General features: G+C 45.9%; 1 pseudogene; it reads left to right on the forward strand.

The window, feature by feature from the left end:
* Positions 1 to 20: 20 nt before the first annotated feature.
* LOC124019619 overlaps positions 21 to 13,320 on the forward strand; it is a 153,137-nt pseudogene continuing 139,837 nt past the window's right edge.

The raw sequence follows: 13,320 nt of genomic DNA on the forward strand, positions 1-13,320 counted from the left end.
CTCATATTTTTGTCTCTACAGTTCTGACCATCCATGTGAGAAGGAACCGCCTGGACAGCATCCAGAGACAGAACCTGCGTAGAGGGCTGACCCAGGCTCTGAGTAGAGCTCTGAATGACACCACTGCCCAGGCTCAGGTCAGTAGGACTCACACTTACTCTCTCTTTCTCTGTATGTATCTATCTCTCTCTCTCTGTCTTTGTCTCTGTCTCTCTATATCACTATCTCTCTATCTCTCTCGCTGTCTTTGTCTCTGTCTCCCTATATCTCTCTCTCTCTGTCTCTCTATATCACTCTCTCTCTCTCGCTGTCTTTCATGTGTGGTGTAGCCTCTGCTGAGTCCTCAACAACTGGATGTTCTGGTTTTCAGAGGAAATGAAAAAAGAGAGCCTGTGAACTGACTTCTGCTTTTGGACATAACAAGGTGACCGCAGGGCGACATAACTCCTCCTCCACATTTACTGGATTGGTTGAACAGACCAGAATATAGGGGATCTAGTTCCAGGTGTTTCTCTTACGCCTGCTACGTTAGGGGATGTGTGTTAAGATAGAGGACGCGGGTCTGGGCAGAGGAGATGTAGTCGTTGTTTGTGTGCGAAAAAATGTACTTGGCCGAAACCTGTACTCAGTGACTAAGGCAAAACACCTTAAAGACTGGGAAAAACGCCCACCTCACACATCTGAGGATATAGCAGCTAAAATAACAGCATGTTACCTAGAGAAGCAGATCTCCATGAATAAGGAAGGACCATACAGGGATCCTCATGTAGGTTAACTGTGAGGATCGATGAGGATTCATTTAGAAATTAGGCTGACAGAATATGTCCCTGAAGGTATGGGGTCGTGATGTCACATCCTAGGGACTGCACCAAGATGAAAACCAGATAAGACAGCAAACTGTGTGACCCCAGGTGAGAAACCAAGGGCCCTGTTCAGTCACCACTGGTTACCAAGTTACCTGGAGAAGTCTAACAACACAGTACTCTCTTCCGATTGAACCAAGGGCCCTGTTCAGTCACCAGTCTAACAACACAGGATTGAACCAAGGGCCCTGTTCAGTCACCACTGGTTACCTGGAGAAGTCTAACAACACAGTACTCTCTTCTGATTGAACCAAGGGCCCTGTTCAGTCACCACTGGTTACCAAGTTACCTGGAGAAGTCTAACAACACAGTACTCTCTTCTGATTGAACCAAGGGCCCTGTTCAGTCACCACTGGTTACCAAGTTACCTGGAGAAGTCTAACAACACAGTACTCTCTTCTGATTGAACTAAGGGCCCTGTTCAGTCACCACTGGTTACCAAGTTACCTGGAGAAGTCTAACAACACAGAACTCTCCTCTGATTGAACCAAGGGCCCTGTTCAGTCACCACTGGTTACCAAGTTACCTGGAGAAGTCTAACAACATAACTCTCCTCTCTCCTCCTCTGTTTTGATTGACATCATGATCATAGGATATGATATTCAGCTGCGTGATGTTGAGTGTTGTCTTTATTTAATGCAGAACCATGTCATTCCAAACTGTCTGCAAAAGGAGCAATATTTTCCCCCAAAACACATTGCTACCAGGTTTAGGTTCAATACAGCCGTTCAGCCCCTGGGTTTGAAAAGCTCACTATTTCTTTTCAGTGATGATATGGACACATCTATACAACACAATAACCGCCTGTCTGCGGATTAAACAGTCACCGCTCTTCTTGCCAGAATCATTCTCCTTCCCAATAAGCCTGTAATACCGCCACTCAATGTGGCTTTGGATCAGGAGGACCTCTTGGTTATGATACGAGAGACTACTGAGACACTGTGTGTGTGTGTGTGTGTGTGTGTGTGTGTGTGTGTGTGTGTGTGTGTGTGTGTGTGTGTGTGTGTGTGGGGTGTGTGTGTGTGTGTGTGTGTGTGTGTGTGTTTTGCATTTTTTATGTAAATGCACATCCATGAGAAATTATCCCTTTCAATGTCTGGAAATGAATTTGGTACTAAAAAGCAACATGCATTTCTAATATGGCCTGGAGATGAATGGAGCAGCAATGTGATCCCTGTGTAACAGACAGAGTGTTTGTCTCCACACAGACTCCACTGGGTCTGAGTACCTTCTGATGAGTGTGCTTGTGTTTGTGTATGTGTGTGTTTTCATGTGCAGTGGGACTGTGTATAATATTATTTCCCTGAATGAAGTGGGACTGATACCAGTGTGAAGGTCATAGGAACCTTCAGGAGTCATAGGCATGTGGTACTGCAGGTCTCATGTTTCTCTCTCCCTGTCTCTCTGTCTCTCTCTGTCTCTCTCAAGTTTGAAGTTTAATGTCACTTGCACAAGTGTAGTGAAATGCCTTTCTTCCAAACCCAACGATACGGTGATAAATCAATCAATGTACTGTAGCACTAAACTAACATAAGCTCCAACAATCACAGACAATAAATAAGAAATAAGAAGAACAGGAGAAAGTATGGCGCTACCGTGGGGCAAAGAAGTATTTAGTCAGCCACCAATTTTGCAAGTTCTCCCACTTAAAAAGATGAGAGAGGCCTGTAATTTTCATCATAGGTACACTTCAACTATGACAGACAAAATGAGAAAGAAAATCCAGAAAATAACATTATAGGATTTTAAATGTATTTATTTTCAAATTATGGTGGTAAATAAGTATTTGGTCACCTACAAACAAGCAAGATTTCTGGCTCTCACAGACCTGTAACTTCTTCTTTAAGAGGCTCCTCTGTCCTCCACTCGTTACCCGTATCAATGGCACCTGTTTGAACTTGTTATCAGTAGAAAAGACACCTGTCACAACCTCAAACAGTCACACTCCAAAGCAGCTTGGTTTGAAGAAATCAACTGTGGGAGCAATTATTAGGAAATGGAAGACATACAAGACCACTGATAATCTCCCTCGATCTGGGGGTCCACGCAAGATCTCACCCCGTGGGGTCAAAATGATAACAAGAACGGTGAGCAAAAATCCCAGAACCACACGGGGGGACCTAGTGAATGACCTGCAGAGAGCTGGGACCAAAGTAACAAAGCCTACCATCAGTAACACACTACGCCGCCAGGGACTCAAATCCTGCAGTGCCAGACGTGTCCCCCTGCTTAAGCCAGTGCATGTCCAGGCCCGTCTGAAGTTTGCTAGAGAGCATTTGGATGATCCAGAAGAAGATTGGGAGAATGTCATATGGAAACCAAAATATAAATTTTTGGTAAAAACTCAACTCGTCGTGTTTGGAGGACAAAGAATGCTGAGTTGCATCCAAAGAACACCATACCTACTGTGAAGCATGGGGGTGGAAAGATCATGCTTTGGGGCTGTTTTTCTGCAAAGGGACCAGGACGACTGATCCGTGTAAAGGAAAGAATGAATGGGGCCATGTATCGTGTGATTTGGGGTGAAAATCTCCTTCCATCAGCAAGGGCATTGAAGATGAAACGTGGCTGGGTCTTTCAGCATGACAATGATCCCAAACACACCACCCGGGCAATGAAGGAGTGGCTTCGTAAGAAGCATTTCAAGGTCCTGGAGTGGCCTAGCCAGTCTCCAGATCTCAACCCCATAGAACATCTTTGGAGGGAGTTGAAAGTCTGTGTTGCCCAGCAACAGCTCCAAAACATCACTGCTCTAGAGGAGATCTGCATAGAGGAATGGGCCAAAATACCAGCAACAGTGTGTGAAAACCTTGTGAAGATTTACAGAAAACGTTTGACCTCTGTCATTGCCAAACAAAGGGTATATAACAAAGTATTGAGAAACTTTTGTTATTGACCAAATACTTATTTTCCACCATCATTTGCAAATAAATTCATTGGATTTACTTTCTCATTTTGTCTGTTACAGTTGAAGTGTACCTATGATGAAAATTACAGGCCTCTCTCATCTTTTTAAGTGGGAGAACTTGCACAATTGGTGGCTCACTAAATACTTTTTTGCCCCACTGTATATACAGGGTCAGTTCCAGTACCATATTTACAATGTGCAGGGATACTGGAGTGAGAGAGCTACAGTGCCTTCAGAAAGTATTCAAACCCCTTAACTTATTCCACATTTAGTTTTGTTACAGCCTGCATTCAAAATAGATTGAAAAAATTCACCCATCTACACACAATACTGCATAATGACAAAGTAAAGACATGTTTTTAGACATTTTTGCAAATGTATTGAAAATGAAATACAGAAATACATCATAGGTTTTCACACCCCTTAGTCAATACATATTAGAATCACCTTTGGCAGTGATTACAGCTGTGAGTCTTTCTGGGTGCGTCTCTAAGAGCTTTTGCACACCTGCATTGTGCAATTTTAGCACTTTTTAAAATTCTTCATGCTCTGTCAACTTAGTTGTTGATCATTGCTAGATAGCCATTTTCATGTCTTGCCATAGATGTCCATGCCGCTTTAAGTCCAAACTGTAACTAGGCCACTCAGGAACATTCAATGTTGTCGTGGTAAGCAACTCCAGGGTATTTTTGTCCTTGCATTTTAGGTTATTGTCCTGCTGAAAGGTGAATTTGTCTCCTAGTGTCTGTTGGAAAGCAGATTGAACCAGGTTTTACTCTAGGATCTTGTCTGTGCTTAGCTCTATTACATTTATTTTTGTCCTAAAAAACTCCCTAGTCCTTGCCCTTGACAAGCATACCCATAACATGATGCAGCCACCACTATGCTTAAAAATATGAAGAGTAATACTCAGTGATGTGTTTGGTTGGATTTGCCCCAAACATAACACTTTATATTCAGGACATGAAGTTAATTTCTTTGCTAAATTTGTTTGGTATTACTTTAGTGCATTGTTACAAACAAGTTGCATCTTATGGAATATTTGTATTCTGTACAGGCTTCCTTCTTTTCACTCTGTTATTTAGGTTAGTGTTGTGGAATAACTACAACGGTGTTGATCCATACTCAGGAGAAAACTATCACAGCCATTAAACTCTAACTGTTTTAAAGTCCCCATTGGCCTCATGGTGAAATCCCAGAGTGGTTTCCTTACTCTCTGGCAACTGAGTTAAGAAGGACGCCTGTATCTTTGTAGTAACTGGGTGTATTGATACACCATCCAACGTGTACCAATAGGGGCCCTTCTTTGCGAGGCATTGGAAAACATCCCTGGTCTTTGTGGTTGAATCTGTGTTTGAAATTCACGGCTCAACTGAGGGCCCTTACAGATAATTATATGTGTGGGATATAGAGAGGAGGTTGTCATTCAAAATCGTGTTAAAACACTATTTCTGCACACAGAGTGACTTATTATGTGACATGATAAGCACATTTTTACTCCTGAACTTATTTTTCTAAAAAACAGAATTCCACTTTGACATTATGGGGTATTGCGTGCAGCCCAGTGACACAAATTCTAAATTCAATCCATTTCAAATTCAGGCTGCAACACAACAAAATGTGTAAAAAGTCTATGAATGTGAATAGTATCTGAGACACTGTTGATAGTTTACAGGGAGGGGTAAGTGACTAGGCATTAGCATATAAACTCAGCAAAAAAAGAAACGTCCTTTTTTCAGGACCCTGTCTTTCAAAGATAATTAGTAAAAATTCAAATAACTTCACAGATTTTCATTGTAAAGGGTTTAATGAACCATATACAATTCACAAACATGCACCTATGGAATGATCGTTAAGACACTAACAGCCTACAGAAGGTAGGCAATTAAGGTCACAGTTATGAAAACTTAGGACACTAAAGAGGCCTTTCTACTGACTCTGAAAAACACCAAAAGAAAGATGCCCAGGGTCCCTGCTAATCTGCGTGAATGTGCCTTAGGCATGCTGCAAGGAGGCATGAGGACTGCAGATGTGGCCAGGGCAATAAATTGCAATGTCCGTACTGTGTGGCGCCTAAGACAGCGCTACAGGCAGACAGAACGGACAGCTGATCATCCTCGCAGTGGCAGACCACGTGTAACAACACAGGATTGGTACATCCGAACATCACACCTGCGGGACAGGAATAGGATGGCAACAAGAACTGCCCAAGTTACACCAGGAACACACAATCCCTCCATCAGTGCTCAGACTGTCCTCAATAAGCTGAGAGAGGCTGGACTGAGGGCTTGTAGTCCTGTTGAAAGGCAGGTCCTCACCAGACATCACCGGCAACAATGGGCACAAACCCATTGTCACTGGACCAGACAGGACTGGCAAAAAGTGCTTTTCACCGACGAGTTGCAGTTTTGTCTCACCAGGGGTGATGGTCGAATTTGTGTTTAATGTCGAAGGAATGATCGTTACACCGAGGCCTGTACTCTGGAGTGGGATCGATTTGGAGGTGGAGGGTCCATCATGGTCTGGTGCAGTGTGTCACAGCATCATTGGACTGAGCTTGTTGTCATTGCAGGTAATCTCAACGCTGTGCATTACAGGGAAGATATCCTCCTCTCTCATGTGGTACCCTTCCTGCAGGCTCATGCTGACATGACTCTCCAGCATGACAATGCCCCCAGCCATACTGCTCATTCTGTGCATGATTTCCTGCAGGACAGCAATGTCAGTGTTCTGCCATGTCGAGCAAAGACCCCAGATCTCAATCCCATTGAGCACTTCGGCGACCTGTTAGATCGGAGGGTGAGGGCTAGGGCCATTCCCCCCAGAAATGTCCGGGAACTTGCAGGTACCTTGGTGGAAGAGTGGGGTAACATCTCACAGCAATAACTGGCAAATCTGGTGCAGTCCATGAGGAGGAGATGCAATGCAGTACCTAATGCAGCTGGTGGCCACACCAGATACTGATACTGTTACTTTTGATTTTGACCCCCCCTTTGTTCAAGGACACATTATTCCATTTCTGTCACATGTCTGTGGAACTTATTCAGTTTATGCTTCAGTTGTTGAATCTGGTTATGTTCATACAAATATTTACATGTTAGATTTTCTGAAATAAACACAGTTGACAGTGAGAGGACGTTTCTTTATTTGCTGAGTTTATGACAGAGTAGCAGCAGCGTAATGATGATTGTATGTGTGTTTTCGAGTATCAGTCCTGTGATTGTGCATAGAAACGGGGGAAAAATACAAGTCAAGTCCAAGGGTCCACTCAGATAGTCCATGTAGCCACTCTTTTAGCTATTTAACAACCCTTATGGCTTGGGGATAGAAGCTGTTCAGGAGCCTCTTGGTGTCAGACTTGATGCACCGGTACCGCTTGCTGTGCGGAGAGAACAGTCTGTGGCTTGGGTGGCTGGAGTCTACCGATTTTCCGGGCCTTCCTTTCACACCGCCTTTTATACAGTCGTGGCCAAAAGTTTTGAGAATGACACAAATATAAATTTTTCCAAAGTCTGCTGCCTCAGTTTGTATGATGGCAATTTGCATATACTCCAGAATGTTATGAGTGATCAGATGAATTGCAATAAATTGCAAAGTCCCTCTTTGCCATACAAGTGAACTGAATCCCCCAAAAACATTTCCACTGCATTTCAGCCCTGCCACAAAAGGACCAGGTGACATCATGTCAGTGATTCTCTCGTTAACACAGGTGTGAGTGTTGACGAGGACAATGCTGGAGATCACTCTGTCATATGCTGATTGAGTTCGAATAACAGACTGGAAGCTTCCAAAGGAGGGTGGTGCTTGGAATCATTGTTCTTCCTCTGTCAACCATGCGAAACACGGGCCGTCATCATTGCTTTGCACAAAAAGGGCTTCACAGACAAGGATATTGCTGCCAGTGTGATTGCACCTAAATCGGCCATTTATCGTATCATCAAGAACTTCAAGGAGAGCGATTCAATTGTTGTGAAGAAGGCTTCAGGGCGCCCAAGAAAGTTCAGCAAGCGCCAGGACCGTCTCCTAAAGTTGATTCAGCTGCAGGATCAGGGCACTACCAGTATAGAGCTTGCTCAGGAATGGCAGTGTCATGTTTTGTCTTATATTGTCTTGTCATTATGCTTTCCCTTCTGTTCGTTTTCCCCCCTGCTGGTCTTTTTAGGTTCGTTCCCCTTTTTTCTCTCTCCCTCTCTCTCTCTCTTCTCTCTATCGTTCCGTTCCTGCTCCCAGCTGTTCCTATTCCCCCTAATCAATCATTTAGTCTTCCCACACCTGTTCCCTATCTTTTCCCCTGATTAGAGTCCCTATTTCTCCCCTTGTTTTCCGTTTCTGTCCTGTCGGATCCTTGTATATTGTTCACCGTGCTGTGTCTTTGTATCGCCCTGTCGTGTCGTGTTTCCCTCAGATGCTGCGTGGTGAGCAGGTGTCTGAGTCTGCTACGGTCAAGTGCCTTCCCGAGGCAACCTACAGTTTATGATCGAGTCTCCAGTCTGTTCTCGTCATTACGAGTGGAATTGTTTTTTATGCTTTATTTACCGCTCCGATTTGTCTAGGAGTATTGCATATTTCCTTTTCTGGATTAAAGACTCTGTTTTCGCCAAGTCGCTTTTGGGTCCTCATTCACCTGCATAACAGAAGGATCCGACCAAGAATGGACCCAGCGACTATGGATTCTCTCTACTCTACTCTCGAGTTCCAGGAGCGATGCTCGGCAGACACGAGCAGGAATTGTCTGCTGCTCGGCATGCCGTTGAGACCCTGGCCGCTCAGGTCTCCGACCTCTCAGGACAGTATCAGAGTCTTCGTCTCGTGCCACCAGCTACTTCCGGGTCTTCCGAGCCTCCGGAACCTAGGGTTAATAACCCACCATGTTATTCTGGGCAGCCCACTGAGTGCCGCTCCTTTCTCACCCAGTGTGATATAGTGTTCTCTCTCCAACCCAACACATACTCAGAGAGAGCTCGGATTGCCTACGTCATATCACTCCTTACTGGTCGGGCTCGGCAGTGGGGCACAGCTATCTGGGAGGCAAGCGCTGAGTGTACTAACAATTATCTGAACTTTAAAGAGGAGATGATAAGGGTTTTGATCGCTCAGTTTTTGGGAAAGAAGCTTCCTGGTCCCTGTCTTCCCTATGTCAAGGTAATCGATCCATAACGGATTACTCTATAGAGTTTCGCACTCTTGCTGCCTCCAGTAACTGGAACGAGCAGGCGTTGCTCGCTCGTTTTCTGGAGGGACTCCACGTAAGGTTAAGGATGAGATTCTCTCTCGGGAGGTTCCATCCAGCGTGGATTCTTTGATTGAACTCGCTATTCGCATTGAACGACGGGTAGATCTTCGTCACCGAGCTCATAGAAGAGAGCTCGCGTTAACTGTGTCTCCCCTCTCTCCGACACTACCATCTTTCCCCACTGACTCAGGTGTTGAGCCCATGCAGCTGGGGGTATTCGCATTTCGACTAAGGAGAGGGAACGGAGAATCACCAACCGCCTCTGTCTCTATTGCGGTTCCGCTGGTCATTTTGTCATTTCATGTCCAGTTAAAGGCCAGAGCTCATCAGTAAGCGGAGGGCGACTGATAAGCGCTACTAGACGGTCCTCTCCGTCAAGTACCTGTACTACCTTACCGGTCCATCTACGCTGGACCGGATCGGCAGCTTCCTGTAGTGCATTAATAGACTCTGGGGCGGAGGGCTGTTTTATGGACGAAGCCTGGGCTCGGGAACATGACATTCCTCTCAGACAGTTAGGGGAGCCCACGGTCATGTTTGCCTTGGATGGTAGTCCTCTCCCCAGTATATTATGTGAAACACTACCTTTAACCCTCACTGTATCTGGTAACCATAGTGAGACCATTTCTTTTTTGATTTTTTGTTCACCTTTTACACCTGTTGTTTTGGGTCATCCCTGGCTTGTGTGTCATAATCCTTCTTTTGATTGGTCTAGTAATTCTATCCTTTCCTGGAACGTTTCTTGTCATGTGAAGTGTTTAATGTCTGCAATTTCTCCTGTTTGTTCTGCTCCCTCTTCACAGGAGGAGCCTGGTGATTTGACAGGAGTGCCGGAGGAATATCATGGTCTGCGCACGGTCTTCAGTCGGTCCAGAACCAACTCTCTTCCTCCTCACCGGTCGTATGATTGTTGTTCTGATCTCCTCAAGAAGCGTTTTGCATCCGCTCCTATCCTTGTTGCACCTGACGTCACTAAACAGTTTATTGTCGAGGTTGACGCGTCGGGGGTGGGCGTGGGAGCCATTCTGTCCCAGCGCTCCGATACTGACGATGGGGTCCACCCTTGCGCGTATTTTTCTCATCGCCTGTCACCGTCGGAACGTAACTATGATGTGGCTAACCGTGAACTGCTCGCCATCCGTTTAGCCCTAGGCAAATGGCGACAGTGGTTGGAGGGGCGACCGTTCCTTTTGTCGTTTGGACTGACCAAAGGAACCTTGAGTACATCCGTTCTGCCAAACGACTGAATGCGCGTCATGCTCGTTGGGCGTTGTTTTTCGCTCGTTTCGAGTTCGTTATTTCTTATTGCCCGGGTACTAAGAACACCAAGCCTCATGCTTTATCCCGTCTCTTTAGTTCTTCTGTGGCTTCTACTGTTCCCGAGGGGATCCTTCCTGTTGGGCGTGTTGTCGGGTTGACTGTCTGGGGAATTGAGAGACAGGTTAAGCAAGCACTCACGCACACTGCGTCGCCGCGCACTTGTCCTAGTAACCTTCTTTTCGTTCCTGTTTCTACTCGTCTGGCTGTTCTTCAGTGGGCTCACTCTGCCAAGTTAGCTGGCCATCCCGGCGTTCGAGGTACTCTTGCTTCTATTCGCCAGCGCTTTTGGTGGCCTACTCAGGAGCGTGACACGCGCCGTTTCGTGGCTGCGTGTTCGGACTGCGCGCAGAATAAATCTGGTAATTTTTTTTCTGCTTCTGCTCCTGGTCTTGCTGGGTCCCAGTCTGTTCCCTGCCACCGCATCTCTCCTGTTCTTGTTCCTGCCCTTGCTGTGTCTCAGTCTGTCCCTAGTTGTTACTCTCCTGGCCTGTTTGGTCCTGTTTGCTCTAAAGCTTTCAGTTCTCTACCCGTGTCTCTGTTTTTTTTTTTTTAGAGTAGTACCCTAGTTTCCCTTTTTATCGTTTTCCGTTACGGTCCTGAGGAGAGGAGTTGGGTTCTTTTCGGGACGTGCTGGACCGTTTGTGATCTATGATTTCCTCCGTTGCCGCCAGTGTTCCTCCTCGAGAGCGCCAGGAGGCGCTCGGTGAGTGGGGGGGTACTGTCATGTTTTATCTTATATTGTCTTGTCATTATGCTTTCCCTTCTGTTCGTTTTCCCCCCTGCTGGTCTTTTTAGGTTCGTTCCCCTTTTTTCTCTCTCCCTCTCTCTCTCTCTTCTCTCTATCGTTCCGTTCCTGCTCCCAGCTGTTCCTATTCCCCTAATCAATCATTTAGTCTTCCCACACCTGTTCCCTATCTTTTCCCCTGATTAGAGTCCCTATTTCTCCCCTTGTTTTCCGTTTCTGTCCTGTCGGATCCTTGTATATTGTTCACCGTGCTGTGTCTTTGTATCGCCCTGTTGTGTCGTGTTTCCCTCAGATGCTGCGTGGTGAGCAGGTGTCTGAGTCTGCTACGGTCAAGTGCCTTCCCGAGGCAACCTACAGTTTATGATCGAGTCTCCAGTCTGTTCTCGTCATTACGAGTGGAATTGTTTTTTATGCTTTATTTACCGCTCCGATTTGTCTAGGAGTATTGCATATTTCCTTTTCTGGATTAAAGACTCTGTTTTCGCCAAGTCGCTTTTGGGTCCTCATTCACCTGCATAACAGGCAGCAGGCAGGTGTGAGTGCATCTGCACGCACAGTGAGGCGAAGACTTTTGGAGGATGGCCTGGCCTGGTGTCAAGAAGGGCAGCAAAGAAGCCACTTCTCTCCAGGAAAAACATCAGGGACAGACTGATATTCTGCAAAAGGTACAGGGATTGGACTGCAGAAGACTGGGGTAAAGTCATTTTCTCTTATGAATCCCCTTTCCGATTGTTTGGGGCATCAGGAAAAAGCTTGTCCGGAGAAGACAAGGGGAGCATCCTGAGACCATTCATGTGTGGGGTTGTTCTCAGCCAAGGGAGTGGGCTCACTCACAATTTTGCCCAAGAACATAGCCATTAATAAAGAATGGTACTAACACATCCTCCGAGAGCAACTTCTTCCAACCATCCAGGAACAGTTTGGTGATGAACATAGCCTTTTCCAGCATGATGGAGCACCTTGCCATAAGGCAAAAGTGATAACTAAGTGGCTCGGGGAACAAAACATTGATATTTTGGGTCCATGGCCAGGAAACTCCCCAGACCTTAATCCCATTAAGAACTTGTGGTCAATCCTCAAGAGGCGGGTGGACAAAACAAAACCCCACAAATTCTGACAAACTCCAAGCATTGATTATGCAAGAATGGGCTGCCATCAGTCAGGATGTGGCCCAGAAGTTAATTGACAGCATGCCAGGGTGGAAAAGAAAAAGAAGGGTCAACACTGCAAATATTGACTCTTTGCATCAACTTCATGTAATTGTCAATAAAAGCCTTTGACACTTGTGAAATCCTTGTAATTATACTTCAGTATTCGATAGTAACATCTGACAAAAATATCTAAAGACACTGAAGCAGTACACTTTGTGAAAATGTATCATTGTGTCATGACTGTAGAGGTTAGGCTAGGAAAAACTCCCTAGAAAGGCCAGAACCTAAGAAGAAACCTAGAGAGGAACCAGGCTATGAGGGGTGGCCAGTCTTCTTCCGGCTGTGCCGGGTGGAAATTCTAACAGAACATAGTTAAGATGTTCAAATGTTCATAGATGACCAGCAGGGTCAAATAATAATAAGTGGTTGTAGAGAGTGCAACAGGTCAGCACCTCAGGAGTAAATGTCAGTTGGCTTTACATAGCCGGTCATTCATAGTATATCTACCGCTCCTGCATAGTATATCTACCGCTCCTGCTGTCTATAGAGAGTTGAAAACAGCAGGTCTGGGACAGGTAGCACGTCCGGTGAACAGGTCAGGGTTCCATAGCCGCAGGCAGAACAGTTGGTGCAGTTGTAGAACTTTTTGAGGATTTGAGGGCCCATGCCAAACCTTTTATTTTTCCTGAGGGGGAAGAGGTGCTGTTGTGCTTTCTTCACGGCTGTGCCTACAGGGAGGGGGTTAGTGACCTGGCCGTGAATGAACCATTTAGGTCCTTAGGGATTTGGACACCGAGGAACTTTAGACCCACTTTACTGCAGCCCCGTTGATGTGGACGGGGGCGTCCTCACACCCCTGTTTCCTGTAGTCCACCATCAGCTCCTTGGTCTGACTGATGTTGAGGGAGAGGTTGTTGTCCCGGCACCTACTGCCAGGTCGCTGACCTCCTCCCTGTAGGCTTTCTTATCATCGCCGGTGATCAGGCCTACTACCGTCGGTGTCGTGAGCAAACTTGATGATTGAGTCGTGCATGGCCACGCAGTTGTGGGTGAACAGGGAGTACAGGAGGTGACTAAGCACACACCCCTGTGGGACCCCG

Source organism: Oncorhynchus gorbuscha, unplaced genomic scaffold (assembly GCF_021184085.1).
Source record: "Oncorhynchus gorbuscha isolate QuinsamMale2020 ecotype Even-year unplaced genomic scaffold, OgorEven_v1.0 Un_scaffold_643, whole genome shotgun sequence".
Taxonomy (NCBI): domain Eukaryota; kingdom Metazoa; phylum Chordata; class Actinopteri; order Salmoniformes; family Salmonidae; genus Oncorhynchus; species Oncorhynchus gorbuscha.